Below are 10,258 nucleotides of genomic sequence, written 5' to 3'. Positions count from 1 at the left end.
TTTTAATGCAGCGTTTATATGGCGCTGGAGCAACCGATGTTTTATTTCAGCGCTTATGGCAACCCTTATACAGCGCCAAAGCAGACGATTAATTGTTTCAATATTTTGAAAATAAAATTTAATTATAAACCTCAATAGTTTATTAAGGTTCATATAAACGTACCAGAAGAATTCTGTTCTATTTCAAGAAAGTGTCATTATATGTAAAAGTTATTTCCAAATTTACTTAATCTATTCGAAGAATAACATGTATGCTCCTTGTGCTCCTTTGGGTCATTTCTTCTTGATAACTTGTAAATCATTAGAGTAACACTATTTCGACTTTTTATCTGCTCTCAACATATATGTGTAGTGACCACGATTCATTTCTTCGCCTTCATGAAATGTAGCGTTATTATTTTTTTTTATTAATCGTGACAGTACTCGGTATTAGTGACGTCGGTTCAGTGTTAATCCGATAATTTTTTTAGAAGCACCGTTTAGAAAAATGTATAAATTGAGCTGTATTACTAAGACGGATAAAGTCGATTCGATTACGATTATCTTTTTCAGAACGGTGTCCTTACATTCGTTACAATTTATCATTTCCCATATTGAAAATTCTAAATCAATCAAATTTTGCAGAGTGACACCTTTTTTCTTTTTTAATGTCAACTGTATGGGTAATATTAGCAAACAATTCTTTTTCAGCGTAGTACATTGTAATTACATTTGGTATTTGAACAAGATGTTACGTTCTACTTCAATTCGAGTGCTAATACATCATTGATTTCGAAATAAGTCGATATTAGAGTCGTGAAAAATTCTGAAACATCTTGTTATATTCGTTCTTCGAAGTATTCTCCAACAAATCTTTTAACCGTTAGAATGCAACTCTTACGCTCAGCATACGCGCAGATAGCATCAGTCAATGTGTTCGATACTTTATTTTTCAATATTTGTTACCTAATACGTACACAATAAAACACACATTGCAATTACATTAACGTAACACGAAACATAATCATTGCAGAGATCGTATATTTTCCATGTAACTATACTTTCTGGTTCCTCACAGCCATAATTCTACATCGTCAATGATATTAGGTATGGCCCATTGACAGTTGTGAATTTTCACAGCCTTCTTCTCGGACGAATTGATTTGTGATAGCTTTGAACACAAATCTCAATCGATTATATTCTACAATGGCTCCCGAGTTTACTTTAATGTCGGATTAAAATTTATCAAATGTAGGCCTTCCAGTGTATTCGCTCGTGACAAACCTACGTAGGCTTGACCATCACTGAACACACACACACTTGTTCCTAGATCCGTCATTGCATTTTTAAAATGTAATTCCTTGACTTTTGTGTATAGTAATTCCATAACTGAGAAATAATGAAAATTGTTTCCGACGTACCACTATTTTGTGAAATACTTCGAATTTAATATCTACTTTCGTTATTGTGATTTCATAACATATAATATATAATCAAGGTAATGACTCTTAGTGATCATCGAAGGACAATTCATCTCCGATGATCTTAACCCTTTCATTATGAAGATCATCACACCGAACAATTTTCGAAAAATTGTAACAGTCACTCATCATGCATTACAATGTTATCCAAAAAACGACTCTTACTCGTATTATTAAAGTCACGACCCTGAATGACCATCGGATACTTTCAACAGGCGACCGTTGCCCATTGAAAAGCTATTAAATTAAAAACCGAACCTAACTGGGTGAGGGGAAGACACCCAGAATCGCCTATCTGCTAAAAAACTCCCCCTATTTATCATATCCGCAAGACCACATTGAGAACTGCCTTGGAAGACACTTTGGAACTGCCTACCCGGCATTGCATTAGGATGCACCCAAGTCGTGAGCGTATACGCTCTCACCTCCATGGTTCAGTATACTTCTTAAAGCTAGAATCCTATCCTATATTATATTAAATACTATCTTAAGTATGTACATTATATATATATTTTTACACATGATTGTCATCAGATCCCAGACAGAGCTAAAAGAGCTCTTTGTCTCTTCAGGGCCTGACGCTCCCACTCGGTCCACTCCTTCTTGCGCATGACGGCCTCGCAGAAATCTACGAGACTCGTCCAAGCGGAACACATAGCCGCCCTGACAATGGAGCCGTATGTCCTATCAAGGACATTGAGCCCTAACCGCTCAAAAAGTGACGTTCTCTCCCAAGATGGGCAAAATAAGTGTGTGCATCGCCGTATCCGCAGCCGTATGATAATGCGCACAAATCGGCGAAGCGTTACATATCTTAAAAAGGTAAGTCTCAAAGCACCCATGACCCGTTAAAATCTGGCGTCAAATCATGCGGATTGTATGAATATACTGAAAATAAAGAATGGGACCCTCCATCGCCCACTCTCGTAAGAATGCAATCATATTTTAATATTGTTCCGTTTCACATAATTGTTCCGTTTCACATGCGAGTACCAGATTAGGATATCCTCCGGAATACCATGCAAATCCTAATCTGTGCAAGTCATACATTGCAACGATAAGCATTTTATCACCTCATTTTCCTTTCGTGAAGAATATTCGAAGAAATGTCTACAAATTGATAGGCAATTATAAAAGTTTTGTCAATTGTTTTCAGCTTTAAGATTCGTCAATATGGATAAATTGCTTGAAATTTTTAATGATTTAAAAAATAAAGCGAGATGTTATCCAAGAAATTTAATGGATGTTTGCTTGTATGAGGAAAAAATTTTCTCGCAAAATTACGAAACGTTTAAAGTTATGAAAAAGCGATTGTTGGATCTACTATGTCTCCCTTATATCTCATGCAAAAAATTATGTGTGAGTAGAGATGTTTCTAAGCTTGAGAAATTGAGGAAAACAGTGGATGAATCTTTTTGGAAAGACCTGATGGTCTACGTAACAGAAACACAATACCGATACTGGATTCATTTGTAAGCTTTGTTTGAGCAAATTTCACAGAGACCTGCTTGCATTTTGAATAATCTTGCCGTAAAATCATTACTAGATGTTTTATCAGATTTCAATGATTACAAAGAAATGTTAATCAAGAGAGTGAGCTTCCAAGTAGTGCAAACGATGGATTGTATTTCGAACAAACATATGCCACACAGACAAATGATCCAAAATAAAAGATAGAACATTTGCCTCTGCCTTTACAAGAAACATTGGATAAGATATGTCCTCCGGAAGATTCTATAAATTTAAATCACGAGTTGCACATCCTCGTTCGAGGTATATTCAAAAGGTCTAAAGTTTGGGAAAATTTTGTGGATATTAAAAATGTATAAGGCTTTCACAATAGTTGAAAGACCATAATCATCACTACTCGGAAATTCGTCTTCCAGCGTCGTTTGATGATCTTATAAATGATAAGTTGCAAGAAACAGAATATCGGATCGTCGGTGACGGAAGCAACAGTGATGAAATAGACGAGATGGTTGAGAACATTATATAGTATTAGGTGTTGGAATTAATTCGTAGCGTTTTTTAATGAAAGAATGTTATTTATTTCACATGAGCATTAAAAAATACATTAATGAAAGTACTTTTAAAACTTATAAATACTTTGTAAAACGCTACGAATTAATTCCAACACCTAATACAACAAAGATAATAATGATCAAGCCGTTTTAAAACGTAAGGCTTTCCTCATGCAAATCACCAAAGATTCAGATATTAATGATCAGTATACAATATACCCAATGCACGCGAAAAGAATCGATAACGAATCTGCATTCAAGCTTTATCAAATGTTGAAAATTGAAGATGTTCCAATGGATAATCGTTATAAATATCTAAATGTCATGTGTTTTCCTGATTTATATCCCGAGGGTGTCAATAGACAACAGGAAGATAGAAACTTTGTATTGCCGGATTATTTATTTGTCAGCACGCGATTGATGTCGAAACACAGTAGATTCAGATTGAATCTACAGTATCTGTTTTTTCTTCTCAATGGTGCTAATTACCGACAATTGGCAATGAAAAATGTTATACTATGATGGTTGCTATCCACGAGAGAGATACACCGGTGTATCTCTCTCGTGGATACATTGGTAGATACTTGAATGAATTGAAAGACAAACAATTGGAATCGAATTGAATGAGTATTTTTGCAAAACTGAGAAATACAGATCAATTTTGGCGACAACCAATAATGTCAAATGTATGACTCTGTATTAAAGTCCGGCGACGTAATTTTTAACTTTGAGTCCTGATGAATGAAAATGGTCCGATTTGGATGAATATTTAGAGACATGAATCCTGATAAACAGAAGTTAGGCATTAGCGAACTAATCGCATATGATTCTATAAGTACATTTAAATTCATGTGTAAAATTTAAAGCAATAATTGACTTTATTCGTCCGATAACCCAATAGAAGAGGAACATTCATTAATTCTAGCGATTGGAATATCAAAGTAAAGCCAGCACGTGCATTGTATGCTTTGGATAAAAGGTGTTCTAGTGCTAAAATAATCGCTGGACGAAGAAGTTGTTGCGTTTATTCGAAAATACGTGCGAAATTCCAGATGAAAACGTTTCGCCAACGTTGTATGAAAAGCTTATAAGTGATCATAAACATAACTCATATTGCATGCGTGCGAAAAAAACCGAAACGAATATTTACAGAAAGTGTCGGTTCCTCGACGATTTTCCTCGGCCAGTTACTAACAATTTCGTTTTAAGAGACGTCATCACTTTAATAGTGGGTAGAAAAACTTTACACAGTAAGAGCAGATTGTATGATCTTCCTCGCAAGAAGTCGGAAAGGTTTATCAATGATTATAATCCGGCAAGTTAGCCTGGGAGGGTAATATGGACATATATAATAATTTATTGGAGAAAAATCAAAGTTTTTGAACTCGAACAAAATACACGACGAAGTCGGAGAAATGCAATATAGACTTTGTAATGATAGATTCCAATAAGCCCTTGGCATAGAAACTGTGAAATTTTGCGATGTGTTATTGAATAACAGAGAATGCGGTGCTTTAGAAGCTGCTAGAGAATCCCTTGTATGGTACAGACAGTGATACCATTGTCAAATGGATTGACGTTAATGAAATGAGAGACAGAAAAGTTAAAACATTTAATAAAATTAAAACATTTATTGAAATTAAAGCTCATGATGAAAATTCTACAAATATAATAACAATTCTACAAATATTTATTGTCCGTCGCTCATCGATGATTACTATCTAAGCAGACCTAAAGAATTAGAATTATTGAATTTGTATGATTTTGCCAGATTTTGGGAAATTACGAGCCAAAAAATGACGAAATCGAATGTTACAAATTTGTATCGGATTTATTTAAAAAAAAAACGAAAAAAGTGTTATTTAATTAACCATTATCGATTTAATGTAAAAACTGAACCTGAAAAATACTTTTACTCGTTGCTTCTTTTGTTTAAATCGTGGAGAGATTTAAGTGAAATCAAAGATACGAGATTGACAAGGCCTTTAAGAATTCAGTGTCTGCTTTGACGAAGGCGATGAAATATCATGAAAGATTCGAAAAAATATAATTAGCTTTTGAGCGCGTTGCTGAATTAATCGAGAAACACGAAAATGATCTGAAAACAGCAGATAAAGACAAATTCGACAACGAACTGGATTGCAATGTGATAGAAGCTGACGACGCGATGAAAGAGGTCTGATAGATTTTGGTAAGATTGACGCTCCAATTTATTTATCGCAAATGATGTCGCGATTGAACGAAGACCAGAAAAAAGTCTTCGATAGAGTATGTCAAGTTTTACAAAATAAAAATCAGATACTGCGACTGTACGTAAGTGGCGAGGGTGATACAAGAAAAAGTTTTCTTATTGAAATGATTAAACACTGGATCAGAATATATTTAAAAAAAGTGACTGCCATATCTGCTCCCACAGATATCGTGGCATTCAATATCGATAGCTTGATCCATAGAATGTTTCAGCTACCCGTCATCCATGAATCTACGGCAAAATATACGAACTTGTTAGACATGGTTTCGAAAACGTTGAGAGACAAATTACAGACTATCGAATTATTTATAATCGATGAAGTATTCATGATTTCGAATGTGATGTTTATCAATTTACGATTATGTGAAATCTTTTACGACAGATACAAATGACAGACTTTGGCAGAAAATACATCTTCTTGTTGCAGCTTCCTCCTAAAAGAACAATTTCCGTTCATGAAAATGTCTCGATCAGACATTCACAAGTATTTAAGTAGGTGGCTCTGATTTGTGGAGATTGTTCGAACTCTTGATTAATATGCGACAAAGATGCTACAACACATATCGTGATATTTCTAGAATATCTAGACTAGGTTTGGTAACGGATTCTGATATCAATGTTCTTCAGTCGAGAAAATTTCAAAGAAAGTAGTTCCGATGAAAGATTGAATGAATTTTGCACTTATATGAATCAATTACATTGGTTGATACAATATGTTTATTATCCATGTGTTATTTGTGCAAGGTTTTGAACACGACAATGCTCGATAAAATTAATGATAAAATTCTACTTATAGCAGAAGATGATGTCGATTGTGCTCCAGCAATGGAAAAAAGAATGCACAAAATTTCGGAAGACAAAGATGACAAAGTTCGGAAACAGCTGGCATTGAAAGAGTAACAGCGATTAAAATTGGCGCTAAAGTGATGATTCGACGAAACATTGATGTAATTTTGGGACTTGTCCATGGAACGGTAGGCAATGTAATTGCAGTTAATTGCTATGTTGACGGAAATATTGATTCCATTAAAATAGTTATTTCGGATAACAAAGAAATCACAATAATGAAAGTAGATATTAAATTCGAAGTATTTCACAAAATAGTGGTACGTCGGAAACAATTTCCATTATTTCTCAGTTATGGAATAACTATACACAAAAGTCAAGGAATTACATTTAAAAAATGCAATGACGGATCTAGGAACAAGTGTGTTCAGTGATGATCAAGCCTACGTAGGTTTGTCACGAACGAGTACACTGGAAGGCCTACATTTGATAAATTTTAATCCGGCATTAAAGCAAACTTGGGAGCCATTGTAGAATATAATCAATTGAGATTTGTGTTCAAAGCTCAGCTACCACAAATCAATTCGTCCGAGAAGAAGGCTGTGAAAATTCACAACTGTTGATAGGCCATACCTACCATACTCATTGATGTAAAAGTTATGGCTGTGAGGAACCAGAAAGTATAGTTACATGGAAAATATACGATCTCTGCAATGATTATGTTTCGTGTTACGTTAATGTAATTGCAATGTGTGTTTTATTGTGTACGTATTAGGTAACAAATATTGAAAAATAAAGTATCGAACTGACACTTACTGATGATACCTACTGAAGTATTGACTGATGCTATCTGCGCGTATGCTGAGCGTTAGAGTTGCATTCTAGCGGTTAAAAGATTTGTTGGAGAACGCTTCGAAGAACGAACATAACAAGATATTTCGGAATTTTTCAGGACTTTAATGTCGACGTATTTCGAAATCAATGATGTATTAGAACTCGAATTGAAGCATATAATATTTTGTTCAAATACCAAATGTAATTACAATGTAACTACGCTGGAAAAGAATTGTTTGCTAATATTACCCATACAGTTGACATTAAAAAGAAAAAAAGGTATCACATCTGCAAATTTTGATTGATTTAGAATTTTCGATATGGGAAATGATAAATTGTGAATGTAAGGATACCGTTCTGAAAAAGATAATCGTAATCGAATCGACTTTATCCGTCTTAGTAATGCAGCTCAATTTATACACTTTTCTAAACGGTGCTTCTAAAAAAATTATCGCCGAACCGACGTCACTAGTACCGAATACTGGTCCCGATTAATAAAAAAAGTACATAAACAAGATAATAAACGCTATATTTCATGAGGGCGAAGAAATGAATCGTGATAACTACACGTGTATGTTGAGAACAGATAAAAAGTCGAAATAGTGTTACTCTAATGATTTACAAGTTATCAAGAAGAAATGACCCAAAGGAGCACAAGAGGCATACATGTTGTTCTTCGAATAGATTAAGTAAATTTGGAAATAACTTTTACATATAATGACACTTTCTTGAAATAGAACAGAATTCTTCTGGTACGTTTATATGAACCTTAATAAACTATTGAGGTTTATAATTAAATTTTATTTTCAAAATATTGAAACAATTAATCGTCTGCTTTAGCGCTGTATAAGGGCTGCCGTAAGCGCTGAAATAAAGCATCGGTTGCTCCAGTGCTGCATTAAAACATCGATTGCTCTAGCACTGTATAAGGATTGTCGTAAGCGCGGAAACAACACTTCGGCTGCTCTGACGCTGTATATAAGCTGCCATAAGCGTTTAAACGAATGCAATGAATTCTGATTTGCCCTAGGTATCAATATATTGCTATGAATAACAAAAATTCCTTATCATAGTCGAAGAACTTCATGATATTTCAGAGTATTATTAAGAAATTAATATCTATGTCAAAGATCGTCTCTCCATTCTTTATTTTTATATTATATATATTCATATAATCCGCATGACCCAGATTTTGGATCATGAGTACTTTGAGGCCTACCTTGTGAGATACAGCGTAACGCGTCGCCGATTTGTGCGCATCGACGTGCAACTGCGGATATGGCAATGCACACACTGTTGTTTTGCCCATCTTGGGCCGCGGAAAGGACGTCATTTTTTGAGCGGTTGGTATATCCTTGAGGATATATGGCTTCATTGTCGGGGCTATGTGCTCCATATTTAATATAATATATGATAGGATTCTAATTTTAAGTAGTATATCGGACCATTAAGATGGAAGCGTATACTCCACGACATGAATGCCGCTCTGATGAAATGCCGCCAGGTAGACGATTCCGTGGTATGCCCAATGTGGTTTTGCGGAGGTGCTGAATAGGAGATGTTTTTTAGCAGGTTGGTGATGATATCTCTGCTGTCCTTCCTTATAAGAAAGACGCAGATTATTATCGAATCTTGCACAATCAGAAGTCTGTGTGTCTTCCTCTCATCCGGTTAGGTTCTCCTTTGGGAACATCCCGGATGAGGGGGTATAGACTTTTCTCCTCCTCGCAAACAAAAAGAAATCTACATTCATACTTGTATAGTATTAAAAATTCTGTTGCAATCAAAATAAATATTAAAGGTTAAAATTTTGTGTTAAAATCTTAGAGACGAAAAAAATATGGTTGCGTTCTCACGCTGGAGTGGCCCATTCTCTTTATTTTATATATATTCATAGAATATTAAGAATTCATTCGGTTGCAATTGAAATAAATATGTAATGTATGGTCAATATTTATTATAATTATAAGTTACATATATACTATTAAATATGATATATATGCATACGATAAATATTTATATGTATGTATCATATGCTTCAATTTTTTCTAACTGTATTACATGAATTATAGCTTATAGAAGGATACGTGATAAGAAAATATTGGATATGGGAAAAAGTTCGTAGCGTTTTTCCCACTAGATGGCATTAAATACTCAGCAGTCGGTAACTACTAATCGCATCGACAACACTAAATGTGTTTAAAAAGTGACATTTTAACTTTTGTTTTGAGTCGAAAGAGATTGAAATCGATGGATCAAAAGTTATTTTATTTTGAAAATGAAAATAAATAAGGAAAAAATTCGCTACATTTTGCAGTATTACTACGATAAAGGCAAGAACGCTGCACAGGCTTGTGAAAAAATTTATGCTATTTACGGTGAAGATACTCTATCAACATTGGCAGCACGGAAATGGTTTGCTCGTTTTCATACTGGAAATTTCGATGTGAAAGATGAACCTCGCTCTGATCGATCAATCACTGAAAAGTGATTTCCGATGAAATCATGGAAAAAATCGAGCGTGATAAGCACTATGGAGATTGCCAGGGAACTAGCCATCGACCACAAAACAGTTTTAAATCACAAAGCTGAATACAAAAAGAAGCTCGATGTTTGGGTTCCTCACGAGTTGAGTGTTAAGAACATAATGGAATTAACATTTGCGATACGCTACTGAAACGGAATGAAATTGAACCATTTCTGAAGAAAATGATAACTGGTGATGAAAAATGGATCACGTATGACAATTGAACTCGCAAAAGATCGTGGATAAAGGAAGGAGAGAAGGCACAAGCAATCGCAAAACCTGGATTGACGATGAAAACGGTGATGTGTGTATGGTGGCATTGGAAGGGAATCGTTCACTATAAGCTATGTTATCAACTCCGATCAAACAATTAATTCTG

This window comes from Acromyrmex echinatior, unplaced genomic scaffold (assembly GCF_024713525.1).
Source record: "Acromyrmex echinatior isolate Ae372 unplaced genomic scaffold, ASM2471352v2 Scaffold30, whole genome shotgun sequence".
NCBI classification, from domain to species: domain Eukaryota; kingdom Metazoa; phylum Arthropoda; class Insecta; order Hymenoptera; family Formicidae; genus Acromyrmex; species Acromyrmex echinatior.
This window is presented reverse-complemented; position numbering follows the sequence as displayed.